At 46.2% G+C, this 26367-nt stretch overlaps 1 protein-coding gene across 10 annotated transcripts in view; it reads right to left on the reverse strand.

Moving 5' to 3' along the window:
* The window catches only part of TENM4 (teneurin transmembrane protein 4), a 668032-nt gene extending 642429 nt beyond the window's left edge, over positions 1–25603 (reverse strand). For 9 of the 10 annotated variants that reach the window (XM_082218946.1, XM_082218945.1, XM_082218951.1 and 6 more), the window contains exon 1: positions 25032–25603. The gene's annotated coding sequence lies outside the window, so the exon portion shown is untranslated. The remainder of the gene's footprint in view (positions 1–25031) is intronic. The other variant, XM_082218953.1, reaches the window with a different exon arrangement.
* Positions 25604–26367: the final 764 nt, after the last annotated feature.

Raw genomic sequence — 26367 nt, forward strand, 5'->3', positions numbered from 1 at the left:
GGCAGCAGGCTGGAGAAGACTGAGCTACTTAAGTGAGCAAGCCTTCTCCAACCAAAACACTAGTTGGGTTGTCTCAATCTCCACACCTTTTGAATCTGAACCAACCTGTCACAAACAAGTGTTTAAAATGAAAAGCACCATTATCATCTCATTCACTCACCAGAGGAGGCAGGGCCTATTGCCATAATCACTCTGTCAGGTGATTTTTGTTAAAGTCTGTATATGGTTTTATTTTTTTCCTGAGGAGGTCAGTAAATCATCCAGGTAGTCAACAACCCTAGCTTAGATCTGCCCTCGAGTATGAGCTACCTCATCACACCCATTTGACTGCACAACTCACGTTCCTCCTCTGATTTTCCTAAACTAAACACCTAATTATCAAAATGCTTTGGCAATCCCACAGGCCATTTGAACAAATGAGGTTGAACTATAGCTGGGATGAGGGAATTTTAAAAAACAGGTTTATTAGGGACCAAGGGGTACGCAGTGGGGGGTGAGGTGGAGAAACCTTTCAAGGAAAATGCTCTGCTGTTGTGTTTTCCCACCTCCACCCTCAAAACCTCCTTCAGAACGTAATTTTTCCATCCTCTCGTTTCTCGTCCTTGTGTGATCCTCTGACGCTTGATGGATGAAGAGGGTAATTGCCGATTACTTCATGCGTTTCTGGCAGGAGCGCTTACCAAACGCAATTAAATCTCTGATTTTATGTTCTCTCCTTTATTAATAAGGTTCTTTGCCAAATGTTCGGGGCCAGCCAGTGTCTAATTTTGCTCCAGATTACAACGGCGGGAACTATTTTGGATCAAATGGCCTCACTGGGCTTTGTCCTCCCTCAGTCTCTGCCTGAACCAGCTCCGCTACCGGCCTGAAAGAGACGGGTGGCTCTCAGCAGAAGGAAGACATTCACAGGGAATGGTGGCTGTGACAGTGCTTGGGGTGTTTTTTGGCTTAGGGTCATCCACCTCTTGAGATATGGTCACCAAAAATGGCATGAAAGTTCCCAGGGTGGGAGTGGCAGTCTTCATCAATGTTTGGATACCATTTTGTATCAAGCTGGTGGACCAAAATGTGACTTTGGCATGACTTCACCTGATTTTTGGCAAGACAGGTCCATTTAATAACCACAATATATTTTTTTGTTTCTAAAAATTCCCAGGCAGCACCACAAAGTCCCCGCTAGTACACAACAAAAAGCACACCTGGAGGGTCTTCTCATACCCTTGACCAGGCATGGCCAAACTAGGCCCTCCAGCTGTTTTGGGATTACAATTCTCATCATCCCTGACCACTGGTCCTGTTAGCTAGGGATGATGGGAGTTGTAGTCCCAAAACAGCTGGAGGGCCAAGTTTGGCCATGCCTGCTTTTGACTCTTTAGGCTTCCCTTCCAGATCTGATCCATCTGATAAGGATGTCCTCTGACCCAACTCAGGCTCCACTTGCAGAACTGTCCACGACTCCACTCAAGTTTCACACATCATAAAAGTCCCCAAGAAAGAAGATTCCACCTAAACATTAGGAAGAACTTCCTGACAGTAAGAGCTGTTCGACAGTGGAATTTGCTGCCAAGGAGTGTGGTGGAATCTCCTACTTTGGAGGTCTTTAAGCAGAGGCTTGACAACCATATGTCAGGAGTGCTCTGATGGTGTTTCCTGCTTGGCAGGGGGTTGGACTCGATGGCCCTTGTGGTCTCTTCCAACTCTATGATTCTATGATTCTATGATTCTATGATTCTAAGTCAGGGGTTGTTGTTGTTGTTCTATCTAGAGCATCGTCATATGATTATATATCTAATGAGGGCAGAAAACGCAGCTCTGGAGCCATCTGGATATATCTTGAGAATGCCAAAGGGGGTCCTAAGAAAGGAACCATAGTTGTAACATAGGAGTCGGCCTTGACGAACCCATCTGTAAAATGGGTATAAAATGGGCACGACACTTTCTGCAACAAGCCTGGTTTCCATTCACCTTAATGATGACATTCTTTATGCCAGAACTTCCCTCTTTGCTTCACATGCAACTGCATCACTCTGATAGTTGAAAGCTATCCATTCCCAGCTACCCCACATATGCTGCAGAAATTCAAAACATCCCTCTCCATCTTAAGAATTTACTGCCACTTGCATTGCATGTGCAATTAGGATAGAGAAGGTAAAATACTCCTGTTTCAGGGTATTTAGTCTTATCGTATTTCTTCCCGTGATGGCTTTGATCTCCTCGGTGCTGTTTTAGGACAGGGTCATAAAACGCACACATCCAAACACCTGCACAAAATCCTTTTTCTAAATTTGTCAGATGTAGGAAATTACTAGCCCATTGTTCTGCATTAGGCACTGCTAGTTACCTCCATTTTGAGGAAGATTAGCCATTTAGCTGTCAGAATGGCTCTTGAGATCCAAGGTGGTTCATTTCTTATCCATTGTATAGAACGGAGATGAATTCTCATGGACGGATTTTTTCTTTTAACATAAAAACTGTGTGTCAGATTCCTTTTAAAAATGGAATCTCTCTGTTCAACCAGGAGCTGTTGAATTTGGGGGACATTCTTTCCATTTGTCGCATTAAAAGATCAGCTACTCCTTTCATTTTGCAGAAGACCTGAATTTCCTAGGATTAATACTATATGACTATATTTTGGAATAGGCAGCTCAGCCGTCAACGGTAAGCAAGGGCATCATTAGGAGTATCAGTGATGAAACATTAGAATCAACAGGAATTGTGGAGTTCGAAGGGACCCCAAGGGTCATCTAGTCCAACCCTGTGCAACACAGGAATCCTGCCCACAGCTGTCCCTGAGTGGGCTCAAACCACCAAGCTTCTGGTTAACAGCCAGCTGCACTGACCCATTGCGCCACCTGAGGGAATTAAAAGAGTCCATCCCATTCTCGTTCACAATATAATCTGCGTAACATGTTGCTGTGCCATTTGGTAAGATAATAACACTAGACATTGACTTCTATATTTTGGCCATCTAGCTCAGTATTGTCTTCCCTGACCACCACCAGCTCTCCAGGGTTTGGGACAGGAGACTTTCTTCTAAATGGAGATGTCAGGATTTGAACCAGAATATGGGGACGTCACAAATGGGGAGAGTGGTCTTGCACTCAGGTCCTGCTTGCGGGCTTCCTGGAGGCATCTTGAGATGCCACCGTGAGAACAGGATAGTGGACTAGATGGGCTATGGGCATGATCCAGCAGCCAGCTTCATCTTATGTTCTTAAATAAAGGAGAAGCGAGGAGAGGGCCTTCTGGCGGTTCCCTCACTGCGAGAAGTGAAGCTACAGGGAACCAGGCAGAGGGCCTTCTTGGTAGTGGCGCCTGCCCTGTGGAACGCCCTCCCAGCAGAAGGAGATGAGTAACAATGTAACATTTAGAAGACATCTGGAGGCAGTCCTGTATTTTTAATGTGTCATGCTTTATTATGTTTTATAGATGTTGGAAGCTGCTTACGGTGGTTGGTACAGCCCAGACAGATGGACGGGGTACAAATATAACAACAACAACAGCCATCAATTTAGATGGCTTTAAACAGAGATTAGACAAAGTCATGGAGAATGAGGCTCTGAATGGCTGCTAGGCTAATACAGAGAACTTCCCCAAACTATGGGAAAGCAATGAACAAAAGCACAGGAATGCCAAAACAATGGATATCATGTATAAAAATGACTTATGAAATAGCAAGGCAACTGTCCTATGCAAATTAGGCTAATTGTCATATGGTAATTTGTACCAAAAATAAATCATGATGCCTAAGAGAATAATATAATTCAGCATGCTTATTTTGTTTGTGTTTAATAGATAAAGCTTTAAAAAGTATCTCATGTTTATTTATTCCAGTAGGGCACAGGTACTTGAACTGAAATATGTGAGGGTGGGGAAAAATAAAGCATACTTAGTTTAAACTCAGAGTAGACCCACCAAGACGAAGGAACGTAAATATGACTTACATTGGGTGTCAACCATGCAGAAATTTTTATTGGGGTAATTATAGAAATTTAACGACAACGGAATGTACTTCCTTTACATTGTTCACATTTGAGGGGGAAAAGAAATAAAATCAAAAGGCACTGAAGCAGCTGACACACTAATAATTTAATAACTAAATAAAGGACCAACTTGCATTCTCTCATATACATACTAGGGACAATCCCTTGAAAGAAACAGTAATGACAACTTTGAAATGTCCATGCTTGTCCTAATACTGTTTTCGCAATGGGCATCCATTCATTGCCATGAATGACGTTATGAAATGGGAGATTTTCACTGCCCCAAATGTTGCTGGGAATGCACCGGCCCTACTCCTGACACTAGGGTGCATTCAGACGAGAGGAACATTGCATTAGTTTTCATGGCTATAACGCTAGTGCTTCTCTCCTGTTTTCTAATGTTCCTTGTGCACTGTAATACCTGTTGTGTTATGGAACTGTGGCTTTTTGACCGATACATCCGCATAGAGCAACTAACCTCAGAATCACAGAGTTGGAAGGAAGCCTGCAGATCATGTAGTCCAGGCACGTCCAACTCCCAAGAGACTGCGATCTACTCTACTAAAAAACTGGCAGTGATCTACCCATTGTCATTGGGGGACTCTGAGTTGTTGAGCTTTTTTTAGGGAGCCAGAGTTGTTTCAACTTTTATTAGGGAGGAAGAACCAGAGTTGTTGAGCTCTTCTTCTTTTTTGAGATCGCTCAGAAGAAGAGGAAGAGTTTGGATTTGATATCCCGCTTTATCACTACCCGAAGGAGTCTCAAAGCGGCTAATATTCTCCTTTCCCTTCCTCCCCCACAACAAACACTCTGTGAAGTGAGTGGGGCTGAGAGACTTCAGAGAAGTGTGACTAGCCCAAGGTCACCCAGCAGCTGCATGGTGGAGGAGCGGAGACACGAACCCAGTTCCCCAGATTACAAGTCCGCCACTCTTAACCACCACACCGCGCTGGCTCTCAGGATCCAAAGATCAACCACAACCGACCAGGGACACCCCACAATTGACCAGTAGATTGTGATCGACCGGTTGGAATTGCCTCATCTAGTCCTGAAATGCAGGAATATGCAGCTGGTCCTTATGGGGTTCGAACCTGCGACCTTGGTGTTATCAGCACCATGCTCTAACCAACTGAGCTATGCTGTGCTAAGTTTCATTCACACCAGTAGGCGTAGGATGGTGCGACAACAAACACTATCGGACAACATCGCTGCTGCCCTACCCTTTCTGCACATGAATGCTTCTGTCCCACCCCCCACCCCACCCCGTGAAAACATTGGGAAAGATCCATATGCCGGTACACTTACTCAAATTTCATCACTTTATGCCCCTGATCTTCTGGCAAATGGGACCGCAAATGGATTTTTTATGGAGTCAAATAACACAAAAATGAGCGCTAAACACGACTTACATTCCATTGGTTTTTCAGAAGCAGATTTTTTTCCGTTGTGTGAAAGGTCAAAACTTAATGCAGAAATTTGCAGACAGGGAAATGCCGGAAGAATGGAATAAACTTCGGTTTAAATGAAGACACCGGTCCCACACTGAACAACCACTTTTCTATAGACTCCGCCGTTGACTGCCACTCTGGCCCCGCCCATATGCAAAGCAGCCACCGACTCTCCCATCGCCTCTCCATCGAAGTTCCTTAATGCAGAATGGAAATGGAAACTGATGGCTGAGCTGATGATGTCAGCAAATTAACAAGGGCACTCTCTTAATGAGGAAAACCTGGTCCCATTCCCATGCAAGCCACATCTTTATTATACCGCTACTAATAAAACTTCATACGCAATAAAATGTCTATGCCAAAAAGCACTTAGAAAACAAAAAGCACAACAACCTCATTTTCAGAGATTTACACATGTTCCTCAATAGCTGCGGCAGGTGGAGATATTTCAAGCCTGGAAAATGTTCGCTAACCAAAACTTTAATTAGAGCTATGATTACACTGTGGTCTGCTGTTTGTATATGTGGATGTAATCACAGAAGCTTGGGGGACTATTAGCAATCCCTAACAGTCTCTCGACTAAAGATTGCTGGTGCTCACATATTGCGGATGGAGCATCAAGTGGTAATTCGCATGAGTGTCCAGGTCACCTCTAGATCTACCATTGCAGAAGGTATTTTTGTGTTATTTCACGTACAATGCTTTCCACGCACTGAGATCGTAGAATGGGATCATAGTTGAGAGGGACCACGTGGATCACCTTTAAACCCCTTTGTGGCTTAGGGCCCTCGTATTTACGGGACCACCTCTCCTGGTATGCCCTGCAGAGGATCTTAAGGTCCATGAATAATCATAGTTTAGAGGTCCCAGGCTCTAAAGAAGTCAGATTATCCACCACCAGGGCCAGGGCCTTCTCTGTGATGGCTCCGACCTGGTGGAATGCTCTGTCCCATGAGACTAGCGCTCTGCAGGATTTAACTTCCGCAGGGCCTGTAAGACAGAGCTATTCCACCTGGCTTTCAATTTGAACTTAGCCTGATCTTTTATTCTCCTTCCTTCCTTCCCCCTCCCCTTTTTATGAAGATCACCCGCTCTGAGATCCCACAGCTAATTCTCCCCTGGTCTCCTCGCTGGCCCAAATAGGACTAATCTAGCCAGCTAGCCCTGGTGATCATCTAATGTTTATTGGATGGATTCCCCCCTTAAATTGATTTTTGAATTCTGAATTTATTGTTATTCACATTTTATACTGTATTTTATGCTGTTTTTTGTTGCATGAATTAAGTGTTTTAAATTTGTTGTTAGCCACCCTGAGCCTGGTTTTCTGAACTGGTAAGAGCGGGGTATAAATAAAAAATTGTTTGTTTATTTATTTATTTATTTATTTATTTATTTATTTATCTAGTCCAACCCCCTGTAGTGCAGGAATATTTTGTCCAACGTGGGGCTCAAACCCACAATCTTGAGATTCAGAATCTCACGCTCTACTGACTGAGCAATCCTGGTCTTCAAGGGTGTCATGATCAGATCCAGAAAACTGAAGTGTCGATGTCAGCCTCCTCCCAACCTGGTGGCCTTCCTGATGTTTTGGGCTACAATTCCCAAGGGTCATCTTGTCCAGTGCAGAAATCACAGCTAAAGAATCCATGACAGAGGGCCGCCCAACCTCAATTTAACAAACTTCAAGGAAGGAGAGTCCACCACCTGCCGAGGGAGACCGTTCCACTGCTAAACAGCTCTTACCACCAGAACGTTCTTCCTAATGTTTAGTCAGAATCTCCTTTCTTGTAACTTGTATCCGTAGGTTCGGGTACCATCCTCTGAAGCAGCATAAAAGAGGCTCGCTCCATTTTCCATGCAACAACCTTTCAAATGATTGAAGATAACTATCACATCACCTATCCCCAGGGCTGGATTTAGGTCTGATGAGGCCCTAAGCTACTGAAGGTAATGGGGCCCTTTATATGTCCAGCTGTCCTTTGTCAACAACAAATGGTCCCTGTTTTTGTTTGTTGAATATATGCTATATGGTAATTTATGGACCTAATAGGTATCTCAAGCCATTTGCACACGTTGCCATGCAAGTAGTCCATGCAGAATGGAGGCACCCTATATATAGAAAGGAGCAAACCAGTGATATTTTAGGGAGCAGGCTAGCAGGTGGGGCCCATTACTGACATCATAGGAGCCTACACAACACAAAACACTGTTGCTATATGTAGGTTTTATTTTATTTGTTTTTTATCTTCTACAGTGGTACCTCACAAGACGAAATTAATCCGTTCCGCGAGTCTCTTTGTCTAGCGGTTTTTTCATCTTGCGAAGCAACCCTATTAGCGGCTTAGCGGATTAGCGCTATTAGCGGTTTAGCGGCTATTAAAGGATTAGCGGCTATTAAAGGATTAGCGGATTAGCGGCTAAAAGGCTGTCAGCGGCTTAGCGGCTTAGAAAAAGTGGGGGCGAAAAAAATCGGAACACTTGCAAGACGTTTTCGTCTTGCAAAGCAAGCCCATAGGGAAAATCGTCTTGCGAAGCAGCTCAAAAACGGAAAACCCTTTCGTCTAGCGGGTTTTCCGTCTTGCGAGGCATTCGTCTTGTGGGGCACCACTGTATTTTGGAAATGTACATCCACTTTTTTCTTTTACATTTTTTGGGGGCCACCAAGAGAGTGGCCCCTAAGCTATAGCTTGTTTAGCTTACACGTAAATCCAGCACTGCCTATTCCCACCCCATACATCAGCGTATGCCTGAATGTGATTTGGGTCATGTGTCTGTGGGCTTTCCCTTCTCCAATCCATCACAGGCTTGATTCAGAAGACACACATTAGCTTCATTTCCCCATTTGAGCATGCTGAAAATGGTTTCCACCTTCCTCTTTTCCCTCTCCTGTGCCATTTTTTTCTGCTGTTGTGTATTTATTGCTGCCCTTTATCAGTCACCTGGTTTTAACGAAAAATCGCCCTAGGTGACATACAGCAACATGGGAAACTTAAAGGGGGGGGGGGAATCACAACAATTCCGTTAGGTAGGTTAAGCAGGGGACGTGGGTGGCGCTGTGATCTAAACCACTGAGCCTCTTGGGTTTGCCAATCAGAAGGTCGGCGGTTCTAATCCCCGCAACGGGGTGAGCTCCCATTGCTTGGTCCCAGCTCCTGCCAACCTAGCAGTTCGAAAGCACGTCAAAGTGCAAGTAGATAAATAGGTACCGCTCCGGCGGGAAGGTAAACGGCGTTTCCGCGTGCTGCTCTGGTTTCTGTGTTCCGTTGCGCCAGAAGCGGCTTAGTCATGTTGGCTACCCAGAAAAACTGTCTGCAGACAAACACCGGCTCCCTCGGCCTGTAAAGCGAGATGAGCGCCGCAACCCTAGAGTCGCCTGCAACTGGACTTAACTGTCAGGGGTCCTTTACCATTACCTTTCTAGGTTAAGCAGAGGTTGACTTGCCCAAGTAAACTCCATGGCTGAGCAGGGATTTGAACCCCAGTCTCCACAGTCTGACCCCCACCACAATATACACTACATCCTCAGTCGCCGCAACCCATGACAGTTGCAAGCAACACTCTCCTCCAGTGAGTCCTATAGTGCCCAATGGTATTTGATTCCCTAAAACTGGGTTTAGGGAGACAAGCCTTTCCAGATGGCTTGTCTGCCACCATTAAATCCCCCATAAGGCTGTAAATGGAAATGAGGAACCCAAAATGAAGCAATATTTATAAGCTTGGTAACCCACAGGCCAGAGTGCAGCGTCTCATTCAAGAGATTGTTCTCTTTCCATCACGCTTCCAGTTACCCACTTAAAGTCTAGGCCATCAATTAAAGAACAGATAAGGGTTTGGTTCGTTTTCTTTTCTTTTTTTGCATCCCAGTCACTTGAAGTCCATCAGTCCCTTCCTTTTAAAACGAAGGTGGTTTCCCGGTGAAGACAACCCTCAAGAAACAGAGCAACTCAGAACTGTAAACCAACATTTAAAAGAAGTATATATATATACCCCACATATGGTTTTAACAGATGTGGTTTTAAATTACCTTTGGGGCCTAATAATGTTTACTGAATGGTCTGAATGCTTTAAAAACCTTGGCTGTTCCCTCCAGCAGATTTCAAACTGACACACAAGCGTTTGGTCCTGAAAGCCGCAAAAAATCCTTTCTACTGCCCACCTCTCCGCATTCGGCGCAGCTATGCCTCAGTCGTTGACCATGTTTGGCCAGTTATGATTTAATATTTTGCCCGCCAGTTTCCTTGCTGGAAACCGGGCAGGGGTCGGAGGCTGCTGTGCAGAACAAGCGAATAAATAAGTCCTGGTAGACCACTGAGGCCCACGGGCATCGCTCCTGCCCTCGGAGTTCCAGCCTTTCCTAACAATGGGAAGCTTTCCGGTTGAGGACAGCCATGGAAGGGAAAGAGAAAAACGTTGAATAATTCAAAGCCATCGCTGCTCAAGCTCGATGCAGGTTTAAAAATAGTCACAAGGCACCACAGTATATAGCGTTTTCATCGCAGACTTCACTTGAAGCCTTTTTTATTATTTGTTTTGACGCAAAGGCATTTGTTCGGCAGAAAAGGCCCTAGCTTGGTGCTCTACAGGCAGAAGGTCCCAGTTGAAATCTCTGGCATCTCCTGGTAATTCTGGAGAGAGACTGCCTGACAGCATACGGAGCTAGGTGGACCAATGGGTCTGACCGATTACAAGCTAATATTAATTAATAATATTAATAATACTACAACCAGACTTAACACGGACACTGGCACCAGAGCCTGCAATAAACCCAGATGCCAACTTTGCTGCCACATACACCCGGACAACACCATTACTGGCCCTAACAACATCACACATACCATCTCAGGACTATTTAATTGCTCATCGTCTAACATTGTGTATGCCATCAAATGCCAACAGTGTCCTTCAGCTCTCTATATTGGACAAACAGGCCAAACCTTACGCCAAAGAATAAACGGACATAAATCTGACATCAGGAATCACAAAACAGAGAAACCAGTAGGAGAACACTTCAATCTCCCAGGACATTCTATACAAGATCTCAAAGTAGCTGTTTTACTACAAAGGAATTTCAGAAATAGACTGGAAAGAGAAGCTGCTGAATTGCAACTCATTACCAAACTTAAAACCATGGAGAGACCTGGTCTGAACAAAGACATCGGATTCTTATCTCATTATACATGACTAAGCCATTCTTCACCTTCTCACCCCTTGCCTTTTCCTGCAAGACCTATTGCAGTCGTTAAGAGTCGTCAACAGGCTCATCTCCCAATCTCCCATTCCCACCACCCTTCTGAGTAATACCCCTCCCCACCTTCTCACTATATAGAAGGATCTGGCAACTTCTGTTTCAGTGTATCTGAAGAAGTGTGCATGCACACGAAAGCTCATACCAAGAACTAACTTAGTTGGTCTTTAAGGTGCTACTGGAAGGAATTTTTTTATCTTAAGCTAATATTAAAACTAACACAGGTATTCCTTACCTAGGTCTGGTGGTGGCTCATGGGGCCGAGCCCCAAGTCTGGCTCGAATGGCGCCATGGCTTGGAAGCAGGTGTGGGGGTTAAGCAACCCTTCACAATTCAGTGTTGGAAGCTCAGATATACAGTGGTACCTCAGGTTACAGACGCTTCAGGTTACAGACATCGCTAACCCAGAAATAGTACCTCGGGTTAAGAACTTTACCTCAGGATGAGAACAGAAATCGTGCTCCGGCGGCATAGCGGCAGCAGGAAGCCCCATTAGCTAAAGTGGTACCTCAGTTTAAGAACAGTTTCAGGTTAAGAACGGACTTCCGGAACAAATTAAGTTCTTAACCTGAGGTACCACTGTTTAAGCTAGGCGCCAAATGGCTGCTTAAACCAAGGTTGCAGTTGCCAAAACAGAATCTTTAGTTGCCATTTTGGGGCAAGACAGTTCTAAAGGCTTATTTTTCAAATGATGGACTAATAATAATAATAATAATCTATTTATACCCCACCCATCTGGCTGGCTTTCCCCAGCCACTCTGGGTGGCTCCCAACAGAATATTAAAACCACAAAACATCAAACATTAAAAGGGCTTTGAGTGAAAGGGATTGGGTGACTTATCTTTAAGTTGTCAAAGATCTTAACCTAGCTCAAGGTTGTCATCTGAACTAGCCATGTTTAACTGAGACTTAATCATAGGGCCTTCTCGGTAGTGGTGCCTGCCCTGTGGAACGCCCTCCCATCAGATGTCAAGGAAATAAACAACTACCTGACTTTTAGAAGACATCTGAAGGCAGCCCTGTTCAGGGAAGTTTTTAATGGGTGACATTTTAATGTATTTTTCATCTTTGTTGGAAGCTGCCCAGAGTGGCTGGGGAAACCCAGCCAGATAGGCGGGGTACAAATAATAAATTATTATTATTATTATTATTACTTCTTAGGATGCTCACATTCACGCTTCCAGTCATCACTGCTAACTCTGCTGATTAATAGCGTGCACAGGATCATCTGACCTGTGTCCATCTCCCCCGGGATGGACATCAATGAAGAGTGATGTCCATCAAGGGGGAGCACAACACCGGACAACACCTGGAGAGGTTTGTCTCATACCGGGGAGTGGGCCCCCCCCCAGGGCGTGTTACAAACACTCCCCCCTTTGGATCCTTAGCAACTGGTACTCACAGGTACGTCAACAGCACAGGCAGAACATAAGCCACCATGGCTAGTGGTCCTGACAGCCTTCACCTCCATGAATTTCCCTACTTCCCTTCTGCAAGTCATCCAAGTTTGTGGCCATCGCTACCTATTATGGGAGAAACTCCCCAAAGTGTGGTTCTATCCTGTCCTATTTATTTATTTGCATTCCACAAAATTGACAAAATAGGTAACAACTAAGTGCTGCTGAATCCAACCCAGAAATCTGGAAAATCGCTTGAGGGATGTGTACAATTCTATATGTACAAACCTATACATAAATGCTCATCAGGAAGTCCATCTTTCTTATTAAAGTGCAGGTAAGCAACTTTAACCTGTTGCAGGATCTTAGCCAGACCCAGTTGAATATAGCAGAACATACGCGTACTTCCAGAAGCAATCAGTTGCAGGCAGGAAGGATGAAGCAGGAACAAGACACTGCTACCAGTAACGTGGTTACTTAGAGGTGTTTATTATTTACAGTAGACTCTACAAGTTACTATATACAAGATACAGACACGGATCTTACTCTCTCTCTTAACAAACTCCAAACGACTCTCAGAACACTACTGACCAACAACCTATCCAGCAAGGAAGGTTGTGAGTCATCAGGCCTATGTGGAGACCTCGACCTATAGTTGAGCTGTATCCAAGGTCCCATATCTCTAGGCAGAATAACTCCCTCTGCTTGGCCTTTGGCCAACTCTTAATTGCTTTGTGAGAAGCTGCATCAAACGGCACGTAGACAAAATATCCCAACACGTAGATCTTCCGTTGAAATGTAAGATATGAAGCCCCACCAAATCAAAGTGTGGCACAGATCCTGCTATAGCTCAGTTGGTTAGAACGTGGTGCTGATCATGCCAAGGTTGCAGGTTCAGTTCCCGTAAAGGGACACTTGAATATTTCTGCATTGCAGGGGAATTGGACTAGACGATCCTCGGGATCCCTTCCAACTCTATGATTCTATGCCAAAGATCTTTTCCCTCTGAGTACACAACTTTTGTGGGTTATTTGTTCAGCCCATGCATTTTTATGCCATAATGCAAGAGACAACTCGCGTGAAAATTTCCACTTCTGTGCAATAGACAGCTTGGCAGGTGCCAATAACCAAGGTAATAACAATGCACAAATACATTTTGTGACCATGTATACTCAGATGCTGAAGGTACTTTGACCCCACTCCAATCATCACACTTGGAAACGTCAGAGCCACCTTCCTCCTAATGCTTTTTTAAAAGTTGTGATAGACTTTCAGGTCTCCTGCAAGGCAGGAATCTCGTGCTTATCAGTGCCTCTGGGGAGCTGAGAGGAACGGCATGTGGAAGGCTGCAGGAAGAAGAAGAGAAGCAGCTCTCTCTTTGCAGAAACTTTAGAAGAACATTAAATCACTAAACTCTTGGATGTGGAAAAGTGTGGAGCGCAGAGACGAGAAACGGATGCGAAGGCAGGAGATCTTTCGGATAACAAAGCTTTTAAGCCTCTCGCCAATGAAATAAAAGCCGAGAACTCTCAAACTTATTTTTCTTAGCCGGAGTATATCTTGCATCTGGTGAGCTGGAGGTTTTCAGCCAGGGGGGTGGAAGGGAATCAGGGAGAGCAGTACCCGTGACACTGACCTGATCCGCACATGGTAAGCCAAAGTGGGGGTGTCTAACTCATGGAATTCTCTCCAGGTTACAAACCCTCCCATGCTCTGCAGCCTCCTTGGGTGCTTCTGACTGGCCACAATGTGCCCTTGAGTTCGGCTAATGCCTCTTCCTCACCTGAGTAGAGGTACGCGGGTGGCGTTGTGGGTTAAACCACAGAGCCTAGGACTTGCCAATCAGAAGGTTGGTGGTTCGAACCCCCGCAACGGGGTGAGCTCCCATTGCTCGGTCCCAGCTCCTGCCAACCTAGCAGTTTGAAAGCACATCAAAGTGCAAGTAGATAAATAGGTACCGCTCCGGCAGGAAGGTAAACGGTGTTTCCGTGCGCTGCTCTGGTTTGCCAGAAGTGGCTTAGTCATGCTGGCCACATGACCCGGAAGCTGTACGCTGGCTCCCTCGGCCAATAAAGCGAGATGAGCGCCGCAACCCCAGAGTTGGCCACGACTGGACCTAATGGTCAGGGGTCCCTTTACCTTTACACCTGGGTGGAGGACAGAGAAGGGTGTGTGAGTCTAAGCTAGCCTACATAAAATAAGATAATCTTTATTGTCATTGTCCCATACAGAACAACGAAGTCAAAAACCAACAAGCCTGCTATCCAAGCTATCCCAGCCTGTTAACCCCCTAAAAACTCTGAGACCCCATAATTAAATACAATAATACTCCCATAGAGACTACCTTACACTGCATTTAAAACCAAAATTGTATTTGGATAGAAATGTTTCTCAGGCGGCTAGTCCTAGTCTTTATAACCCTGTACCTTCTTCCAGAAGGCAGAAGCTGAAAGAGATCATTTCCAGGGTGCGCACTATCCTGCGCTATCTCTGCAGCTTTCTTATGACATAAGATCATAAGAGCCTGCTGAATCTGGTCCAATGTAAAGGGTAAAGGACCCCCGGACGATTAAGTCCAGTCAAAGGCTATGAAGTTGCGGTGAGCATCTCGCTTTCAGGCCGAGGGAGCCGGCATTTGTCCACAGACAGCTTTCTGGGTCATGTGGCTAGCAGGAGTAAACAGCTTCTGGCACAACGGGACACCGTGACGGAAACCAGGCGCACGGAAACACCGTTTACCTTCCCACCACAGCGGTACCCATTTATCTACTTGCACTGGCGTGCTTTCAGGCTGCTAGGTTTGGACAGGGGAACGGGAGCTCATCCCGTCGTGGGGATTCGAACCACCGACCTGATCAGCAAGCCCAAGAGGCTCAGTGGTTTAGACCCCAGCTCCACAGGTGTCCTTTCATCCTGCTCTCCAGCAGCCAACCAGATGCTGGCAAGCAGGAACGGAACGCAAGAGCACTCTAACAAGTGTTAGAAACTCAGTTATATAAGCTCATCGCCAATTGGCACTTTAAATGCAGGTTACGGCCCCCACAACGAAAAGTCTGGGTGCCATTTTTCCCTGTGGGTAGCCCAGAAGCTGAGACTGCTTGCCGCTAACACCGTTCATCAACACACCAGTTTTGCACCTGGAGTTGGCAACAGAGGGAAGGGCGGTTGGCACCCACCAGAGAGTAAGATTTGGCCTCTGGGCGACAGTAGCTGAGCCCTGTCCTATCATAACACGCCATCGCACTCTGCAGCTAAAAAATGAATCTCGCCAGCCGCTCCCAAATACACAGACTGGTAGCGTAGTACACATTTAGAAAGGCCTTCATGAAATATTCAGAGGAATGTGATGTAAGGCTAGCTACCACGGCGTGCGTGCCAATTCTGCAAAGCTTACTCAGGGTATTTTTGTTGACACAGGACTGTGGGGAAGGAAAATCAAGTCCAAGCTTGGAATCAAGCGCTCATGACTACTGGTGCTGCTGTAATCAGAGAAGCGGCTTCAGAGAATATATGGGGTTGGAAATGTTGACCAGGGGCAAGCAGGAGGCATGCTTGGCCTGATTCTTTCTGACCAGTGCACTAACTCCTGCATTAATTAGCGCACCTAGGGCCAGGCCACCTCGAGTGCCAGTGTGGTGCAGTGGTTAAGAGTGGTAGTCTTGTAATCTGGGGAACCGAGTTCGCGTCTCCACTCCTCCACATGCAGCTGCTGGGTGACCTTGGGCTAGTCACGCTTCTCTGAAGTCTCTCAGCCCCACTCACCTCACAGAGTGTTTGTTGTGGGGGAGGAAGGGAAAGGAGAATGTTAGCCGCTTTGAGACTCCTGAAGGGGAGTGAAAGGCAGGATATCAAATCCAAACTCTTCTTCAGGTCTATGCTCTGCTAATGCCAAATCCAAGCACGCTCCCCCCCCCACAAGTGTGCTGTCAACACCTTGCATTAAAAGAGGTGCAAGCAAAGTGCAATCTCCTCTCCCCATCAGAGTGCAAACAAAGCACAATCATTGACAGCAAATCTGCTGGGCAGAAGCCGCCTCTGGTAGCAGCCCCAGTTGTTTCCAGTTTGCGCTAGGGATAAAATAGCATATGCACAAAAAAGGACCTGTGTTAAAACAAATAAAATTGCATGGGGCTCATAAAATCTCCTAATAGCTGTGTGCCTTGCCTTCCTTTCCTCACTGCCATTCCAATTCTGTTAAGATGAATCTAAGTGTGAAGACAGACATCCCAATTATTAGAAATACATAGATAGATAATTATGAAATTATTGTGAGGTTTAATAAGTTAACTGTTTATATTTGGACAACTTTTCTGCTGTACTTTATAGGAAGGGGAAAATAATCATTTCTTTAATAATGATTTAAAATATTTATTTAACTAAAACAACAACATTACAGCATATGTATTCATGTTTGTTAACTGATGTGATTAAACAATTTAAAAAAACTTAGACTAAGTTTGAGCACACCTGAAAAACTTAAAACAAATCCTTATTTCCTTATGAATAGCCTTTGGACTATAATGTAACTTAAATATAAAACTAGATTTAGAAAGATTTTTTTCCCTCCAAAAGCATTTTATTTTAAAAATCCGATTTAAATTAAAAAATCTGTTTTTTTATTATTAAAAAAAATCAATGATTTTTATCCACCCTGACTTGGATCCAGAATGCCTCAGAGACTGCCTGATCCCTTAGATTCCTGCCCAATCACTGAGGTCTTCAGGCAAGTCAATGTTAGTGATCCTTCCATTACTCAGATGCATAACTCATATCCACCAGGAACTGTGGATTTATGGAACTCCCTTCCAGTTGAGGTCAGACAGACAACTGCCCTGCTGAACTTCGAGCACCCATTGAAAACTTTTTTTATTCCATTATGCATTTCCAATGGATTCTGATTTTGCCATTTTAACTCATTTTCATTGCCTCGAGTTTCTTGCACGCCACTCGGAGACAATCGTAATGAAGCGGTATGCAGGGGCATAGCAAAGGGGGTGCGGTAGGTGCTGTCCACCCCGGATGTCCCCACTGAGGGGGTGACAAAATTATGAGCGGCACTCACCGCCTGCAGCGCGCCTGAGCCACACGTCTCTCCCGGGAGTGATGCGCTGGTTTGGGCGCCCGCATGCTCTGCGCTGCGCTGCCCAAAGCAGTCCGCCCATTGCCTCCCCCTCAGCTATAGGGCAGCTGAGTGGGAGGAGGCAGGCAAACTCCACAGAGCCCCCACAGTGTCCCCGCCCCATGGGCGGCTGGCCCCACCACTGTGGGCAGCTGGCCCCGCCCCCAGGCACAGGGCACACATGCCGCCCCAGGCTCCCGATTGGCTTGCTGGCGGTATGCAGATTGTCAGAATGAATAAACGAACCTGGCTGGCTTTCGCAGTCTGTATTTCTTTTTATGTAACCAAAGGCTGGCTTTCAGCCCTATCAACACAATCTAATTAAAGACTCTCCATTACAATAGACTGATACATGCAAATTAATATGACTGTCTCTGTGAATCAGGCATCCTAAGTAGACCATCAGTAACTTCTGCCCGCCTTTGTTTGGAAGAAAGATGCCGCCGTCCTAGGAGGCAAATCTGTATTTTCTGGCTTAAAAGAACCGAACGACAAATGTAATTGTGTTTACGATAAGATCTCCACAAATGCCGTTAGAACTCTGTAATCGCTAACCAACAGACACGCTAGCCTTATGATACATATCTTTAAGAAAAGTATTGTAGGAATATTCAGCCAAATTGCTCCTGATCAAATTGAGGTCATGTTTATTCCACCCTCCCAAGATGGTCCCTGCAGTTTACTGGGAAACATCAGAAATGGTCACAAACAGAGGCAGCTCTGTACTCAATAAGTGTTCAACTGGTGGGTCTTCCATGGACAGAGAATGATAAGACACCACCTTATGTTGAGTCAGCTGTTGGAGACCTCCAGATGTTGGTGGACTCCAATTCCCATCAGCCCCTGCCAGCATGGCCTATGCTAGGGGGACGATGGGAGTTGGAGTCCAGCAAGATCTAGAAGACCACAGATCCCCCATGTTTTCAAAGTGCAGTCATATCTCGGAAGTCAAATGGAATCTGTTCTGGAAGTCCGTTTGACTTCCAAAATGTTCAGAAACCAAAGCGCAGTTGCAGAATCTTAAATTATGAAAGCCCCGCCTGATGTTCAGCTTCCAAAAACAGTTCACAAACCGGAACAGTCACTTCCGGGTTTGTGGCGTTCGGGAGCCAAAACATTCGAGAACTAAGCTGTTTGAAAACCAAGGTACAACAGTATTGAAAATGGCAATGTAGGAGGATCTCATACCCTCCAACATTTCTCTAGTTAAAATTGGGAGATCCTGTTTCAAAATAATATCCATATTTTTATTATTTATGGCTTGCCCCAGCCATTCTAGGCAATTTCCAACATATATAGAAACATAATAAAACATTAAAAACTTCCCTATACAGGGCTGCCAATGTCTTCTAAAGGTTGTATAGTTACTTTTCCCCTTGGCTCGGGAGTAACATAACGCCATACCCTCCAACATTTATCTGGTGGAAATAAGGAAAGCCTAAGAGAAAGTGGGACATTCTGGGATCAAATCAGAAACTGGGATGGCTTCTGTAAATCTGGGACTGTCCTTGGAAAACAGAGACACTTGGAGGGTCTGGGATTTGCCCCCCTTGTCCAAATATTTCGAGGAAAATTATTTTGCCTATTAGCACAGTAACTTTAGAACGTTACGCAGGAGAGTATCTTCTTTAGAAATACCATGGAAACATATCAGCTAGCCCACGCCCCTTATGCAAAGATCAAATTCCTTTCTGTTTCTCTCTCCGCCCCGCTGCCCCCCGCCCCCCGTCTTACCTTCTCAGCATCACCCCCCAGGTCTTTGCCGTGGTGAAAACGCACATGTATATATTTTTAGAAGCCTTTCATTAGAATCTTGTTCCCTCTGAAAACATATTGGTCAAAGATCCATGAATACCCAATTCACTGGGAAGTGGTGCGTGCGGTTCTGTCAAAGTGCCCAGATACGCCAATCTGTCAGCTCCAAGGCAGCAGCAAAATATTTTAGCTTTTTAGCAACAATAGGCTAGCCGGGACGGATAGGCCCAAAGTGTGCAGCAGGTAGCAATCAGGCATTAAATCTGAGCCGATGTTGATTTGAACATTTCCATCACATGGAGATTTAATCAGCAAAAGGCAATTTCAATCCCTGCTTCTCCATTTTAGATATCACACATTTCAAGGCAAGTGCGTGAAATGCTTTGCATACTGCTTAAACTATGCATGCTGAGTGCAAGAATCTAATCACTTTTTCACACACGTACACCCTGCACGGGTGATAAGATCTAAAGGGCAATATCAGTCCATCCGCAGACCAGGTTATGTGATAAGCTGCCTTGGATGTGCTGGGCGGATGACTTCCAACATTTCTCCGATGAAAGCAGGGGCATCCTATCCATACCCTCTAACATTTCTCCAATGAAAATATGGACGTCCTAATGGGACCTTCCAGGATCAAATCGGAAACCGGGACAGCTTCTTTAAATCCAAAGCCGTCCCTGGAAAACAGGGACACTTGGAGGGTCTGGGTGACCCTGTTGGATTTCTTGAACCTCTCAGCTGACATTTGATACCAGGGAGCCAGTGTGGTGAGACTGTTGGACTGGTGAGGCCCAGATGACCAGGGTTCAAATCCTCAGTCAGCCATGAAGCTCACTGAATAATCCCCACTCGGTCATGGTCTCTCAGCCTAACCTACCTCACAGGGTGGGGAAATGGAGGAGGGATGGGGATACAAAACCATATTCCCCACCTTGAGTCCAACAACCAGTGTTAGAAACTCAGATATATATATGCCAGGTGCCAAATGGCTCCTTAAACCAAGGTTGCAGTCATCAAAACTGAATGTCTAATTGCCATTTGGAGGCAAGATGGCTCTCAAGTCTTTACTTTTCAAATGACGGACTGACTGTGATTGATTCTCTGTTAAACATCTGGCTAGTTCAGATGACAACCTTGAGCTGGGTTAAGAGCTTTGAGAAGAAACGCCACTTGATCCATTGCCGGTACACATCTACACTGGCCTATTCCAACCTCATTTCCCAAATGGTGACTGCTGCTGCTCAGGCTGCACAGAAAAGGCGTTTTGGTTCCTGAACTGCATCCTGATTGTGCAGGTAAAATATAACAGATAGAATTCTGCAGGGTAGGGTATGAGTGTGTGAAAACAGCCCAGATCCAATGATTCCCCAGACGGTGGAAATGTCAGGCCCCATCCTGGCGCCTAGGCATCTTCACTTGGTTGCAAGTGGTCAAAAGCCAGGTGCAAAATGCGCCTTGCGCCTGGCTAATTCCGAACCCTGCCAACAACATCTGGAGGGCGGCAGGTTAGCCACACCTGTCCTATCTTGTTCCATCCTGGTTCAAAGCCTGCAGGTACTGGGCAAGAGGATCCCCTGATTTGGCGGTGCTACTGAGGAGTAAGAAGCCTGTGGGTTTCAACAAGACAAAGACTGAAGGCTCCATCTCATCTGACCGATGCCGATGCTATCGAAGCATTTTGGGATTAAGGACTTAAAGCAACATTGATCTGAAATCTGTAATAGGAAGCCGCTCGTGTCATTCACCGTTCATCTCGCCAAACACCCCCTACCTTTCGTTTTCCTTACTGTGGCACTTGCAACGTTAGATCTGGAGACATCAAGTTACATAAGATCTTAGCTCTGCTCTGTGGTTAGGATGTGATTCTGTCAGAAAACGAACCACTGGAGCAGAAAAGTGAACAAAACTGGATTTGACTTTCCCTGGGATAGAAAAATAACAATAAAAGGAGAGAGGGAGAGAAAAGACGACCTTTCGTTATTTAAGCATCCTCCTCCTTTTAGAAGTGGGACCAGAGTTCAGTGCACTGTTGCACTCCTGGGTAGCAGAATGCATGTGAATGGGGGATCACATAAAACAAAAGAGCACAAGTATTTTAATTGAAATACCGCTGCGGATGCTGGGGGAAAGAGATGGGTTTCTCTTGTTATACATGCCAGGGGAGCAGGGGACATAAAGAAATATCAGGTCCCAATTAGTCTCTTGAAACAGCACAAAGAAAAAATAGCAGTCCCCTAGGGTGGGCAAAGAAATTCAATTCAATTTGCATTCAAAGTTGAGCGTACCTGATATGCCCTTTCTGAAAACACGGTTTTGGGTTTCTGAGAACGAAAGCACAGCCACTCTTCTCTGAATCTGCACTTTTCCGAATTTTGCAGTGTCAGCCAAGCAATGTGTACAAAAACACATATGCGGGGATAAACTCTGCACAGTCATGCACGTCTTTGGGAAAACAGCATACACAAATGTATCTCGTTAGGAGAAATTGTTTACACCTCCAAAAAAGTGTGCATTGGGCAAAAGCAACATGCAAAACATGTGCATTAGGAAAAATTCACCCCAAACCGCTGGTGGGTTTTCAAGAGGGCTCTCGAAAATAAATAAATTGCAAACTGGTGTGGAAATGTGAAGAGCCGAACCTAAAAATGGGGAAAATGAGAAACCCAAACTGACAGATTTGCTCACTCCTAGCTTCTGCCTCAAAACTCGGTTCCCTAAAAAATAAAGGCGAAGCATAGCATGTGCTAGCAATATAGCAGAATACCCAAGTGCTATTTCTCTGAAACACACACACATACTTAACCTCAGTAATCCCAGAAACCAGACAAGTACGGTAATCCCAGCTATCTTTCCAATTTTTTTACTCAATGACACACATATACACACAGAACATTTTTGCCTCTTCCAGTAAATCTGCCACAGTCTTCATCGGCTCCAACGGACTCTGGGACTGCACATTTGTCAAAGGAGAAGCACATTTTCTCAACCCCTTCCCCTACAGAGACACCCCACCCCCAAATATATTGGGGTGTGTGTGGTGGTGGTTGCAAAAAGAGAGGTGGAATGCAGAAAGGTGGTTTGGCAGTTGTGAGAGGCTCCCTGTAGAATTCCTTGACTGAGTGGTTCTCCTGTTACAGCTAGTTTTCAAGGGAAACAGGTTGCAAACAGAAACACACACACACAACTACAGTGCGTTCATGCACGTGGAGACATGTGGCAGTGCACCAGTCTCTCTCTCTCTCTCTCTCTCTCTCTCTCTCTCGTGGAAGCAGCACACACCCAAGCGTTGAGCATGCCTCTCTGTAGGTGACTGGAGAAAGCCTTCTTTAGCAAATGCCCAAGAATCTCAGCCCAATTCCAACACGCATAGCTGCTGAAAAGAAACCCAGGCGCAGGGTTTTCCTGCCCAAACAGCCTTTCCCTCAAAGGGGGATTGAGGCAGCAGGGAAGCCTAATGTCCCCAAGCAGTCTGAGCCAGGGAGAAATTATCCGGCAGGCTTGCGGCAAGAGCCTTGGCTCTAGCACGCTGACCGGGGAAGAAGGCAGAAGCGAGAGTGGTCTCTCTTTATCATAGGTACAGATTCTCTCTCTCTCTCTCTCTCTCTCTCTCTCTCCCTGTGTGTGTGTGTGAATTCTAAAAGAATAATCTATCCAGCCTCGTGGATTCCAATCTTCAATCTCTGCCACAACGCAAGGTTTTCAGGAATGGTGAACCTCCCCCTTTAAGTTCTGCCTAGCATGCAGAGAGAGAGAGAAATTACTACCTAGAGCATGCTGGCTCTTTCATCAAAGCCTGCAAAAGTAGATACAGGCTGTGAAATGGGGGAAAGCACAGGTATCTCCGGCCCTGGAAAGGCCAATGAAATAAATTAAATGGAGACAAATTACTCGAGTCCATAACTAATCAGCCAGGCTGCCCCAAACCTAATGCTGCCCTGGGAACTAATATATTCTCTCTTGGATGCATCCCCCCCCCTGCCCTTGGTTCAGAATGCTTCTCAGGTCCAGAGGAAGACACAGTGGGAATCTGTATCAAGCACACATCCTAGCTTCCATTTGTGGTTGCACCTAACATGGCAAGAGCACATGGTGCGTGATAATGTGCCTCGGATTAAGGACATTTTCTTTAAAAAAACAAGGGGTCATTCTTCTCTGCCATCGTTCACAGCGTTCTGAACCTCCCAAAAGTGAGTTGCATTAATGGGCCAACCAAGCAGATCAGTATGGAGATGGAGACGAGTTAGACCTCCCTTGCTCTTGCCGTGAGACGGCGTCTAGTCAAAGAGGAAGGAATGTGCAACCAAGACCTAACTCATCAGATGCCCAAAGCCAGTTGGTAGCCCAAGATCATTGAAGTTTGTGTGTGCATTGGAAAAGAACACATTCAGATTAACAGCTGTTGATTTGTTTGTTCCTTAAAACACATCTTTAAAAAAAGAAAACAACCCAAAAATAAATAAATCAGCTTTTCTAGAAGGCCAGGACTATATATTTCTAGAAAGTCTCAGCCACCTGAGCAAATCTGCTTTGCAGCTACAGAAGAGGACAAGACATGCCACAGGAATGCTGAACCCTGTCTCAAAAAAGCAAACTCTTTCTCAGTATGGTTGACAGCACAACACAATGGTTGCAACATATGACAGATGTGTTGTTCTGGAAGCGATTCTTTCAGCACATTCTTTTCTTCAGTGCTACACAAGTTCAAAAACAGACGCTTTCTACCTTCTGAAATCCAAGGTATCTAAACCCACTCCCCCTGCCAAAAATATGCACATGTGTGCGCGCGCATGAACGCAATACTAAAACAGGCAATGCAATGCAGGACATGTTATTTGGGTGTCTACCTATGCGTTCCTCTCCCTATATATTCCAAATTTCAACGTGCGCCTAGCAACATCACTCCCTGAGACACACGCAGCAACACATTCAGAAGCAAAACCCTATACATGTCTGCTCAGAAGCAAATCCCAGAGTTCAAGGGGTGTAGGGTCTCCCAGTGCTAACTTGGCTGCCATGAATGGGAAGGAAAGTGCTTAGAAATATAATTAGCAGGAGGGCAGATTTCTTTCCTTCCTTTGGAGCTGGAACTCCGAAAACTTCGCCCCAGTCTTTAAAACAGCAACAACGACCCCCCTCTTTTTTTAAGCAAGCATGGATTTCCCTTGGAAAGAAGTCCCACTGAGTTCAATGGGACTTGCACCCTGGTAAAAGTATGCATAGCTCCTCAAAGATGCAGATGTAAACAGACCCACAGAAGACCAAAGGAAGGAGGTGGGGGAGTCAAGGTGAGGAAGGAGACTCTCAGGATGGGAAGATTTTGGGAGGAGGAGGGAGGAATAGCAGGTGACCCCCCCCCCATTTCTAATTTTCAGCCTGTGGTTCTGAAATAACTTATTGATCTATTGGGCAAAAACTCCTCCTCCCTCCCTCTCTAAATCTCCTCCTCCCACTCTCTAGCAGCAGAACTGAGGGCAGGATCTCTCTCTCTCTCTGCCCCCCCTCCAAAGAATGACTGGAAAGAGAAAGGGGGTCACGCAGGCTTTTGCCACAAGCTTTCCAGCACAGAGAGAAGGTCTGTGCCTAGTTTACACGGCGAGGGATCCGCCGACCCTCGGGCAATGCTATTCAACCCGAGGAAGCTGTACGGATTCGTGTCTGCAATCTCTTAAAAAAAATAATAATAGCGGGGGTTGAAAAGCAGAGAACCAAGCCGTTGCAAAAAAAGGCAGGGAGGGTGTCTTTGCTTATGGGGTAAATCGCCCTTCTCTCGCCTATGCGAGTAAAAAAAATGCCAGACGTCCATATATATATATGGGTGTATGGAAGAGATGGATTTTCTTCCAACTGTATTGCAGCACAAAACGAACCGGGCCCAAAGGGTGGGAAAGGCAGCTGGCGAACGCGAAAGATCCGGGCAGATCTCTCTAAATCCTGACTCGGGTGGGGGTGGGGAGGAAAAGAGGACAGCGCCAGGGAGGTAACGGGGTGGGGGTGGGGAGGCAGCAGGGAGGGGACCTTTGAGGAGGAGGAGGAGGAGGAAGAGGAAGATCATCACCATAAAAAAGCCCTTTTGGCGCTTACCATTTCTCCAGGGCTCGCCGTCCGCTCCGCCTGCGCGTTCCGATCTGCCCAGCAGCTGGATCCCAAGCCGGGAGGGTGCTGTGCGGATCGCGCTAAATCAAGCCCGGAAACGGCCGCGGCTCATCCTAAAACCAGGCGGGATCAGCCATGCAGAGACCAACCCATGAAAAACGCCAAATCCCCAAATCAAAAGGAAGCGCCCCGTTCTCAGCAGCAGATTTCTCTCTCCGCCAAGCGAGGTGAAAATGATGATCAGGACGCGCACATCTCTTTTCTTCTCTCTCTCTCTCTGCTTTCCAATGTCCAGGCTTCCCAGCAAGCTGCAATCCCACCAAAAAACGCCTCGCGTGCCTTTCTCCTCCTCCTCTTCTGCTTCTCTCTCTCTCTCTCTCTTCCTTCTCTCGCCTTCTGGCTCTCTTATACACACAGAGACACACACACACACACTCACACGCAGGCAGGCAGCAAGGCGCAGGAGGGGCGAAGCGAGCGCGGCGCACTCAGCCAGGCAGGTTGCATGAATGGGAGCGCACGAGCCAATCCTCTGCTTGCCTGCGAACGGGAGAGCCACCCGGACGCTTGCAAGCTGGTCTGCACCATTCGCGCGCCGGGGAGGGGCGCCGGGGGGGCGAGGGGAGCAGCCAGCTCGGCTCAGGTGAGCCGGCCCCCTTTCCCCATCGCCCGAGCGCACCCGGCGCTCCTGCGTTGGGTGAGGCTTTCGTGGGGAGGGGGGCATAGATCTGGGATCAGGGGTGCCCCAAATATTGGGGGCACCAGGTAAGCCCTGCCCCACATAACTGATCATAAGACACACGCACTATTTGAATGGCAATGCCCATCAACTTTGGTTGGAGAGGGAGGGAAGGTGCCTCATTTTATTACGGGGGGTGGTGAAGGGGCCTCGGCCACTAGGAGTTGGTTCTTATGTCTTGGACCGTTCCTAGACCCATCTCTGTTTGGGAACAATGTGGGGATCCTGCAAGATGCCTTTTAAAATCCTCCCGCTATCGCTCTCTCCTCCTGTCCCGATGTAGACCTGACAACCATCAGGAACAGAGGGCGCCCAATGTGCCCGAAAACACGTGGGTCACATCCACACAGCACATTGGAAGCATGCTTTGTACCGTTTTTGACAGTCCTGGCGCCCCACAGGGGTGGCGATTCCCAACAGTAAACTGCAGTTCCCGGGATTGTTTTTTTTTTTTGGGGGGGGGGGGAGCCACGGCTGTTAAAGGAATACAGTGGTACAGTGGTTACATATGCTTCAGGTTACAGACTCCGCTAACCCAGAAATAGTACCTCAGGTTAAGAACTTTGCTTCAGGATGCAGCAGCAG

The sequence above is a fragment of the Podarcis vaucheri genome (genome assembly GCF_965113315.1).
Source record: "Podarcis vaucheri genome assembly, chromosome: 4".
Classification (NCBI taxonomy): Eukaryota; Metazoa; Chordata; class Lepidosauria; order Squamata; family Lacertidae; genus Podarcis; species Podarcis vaucheri.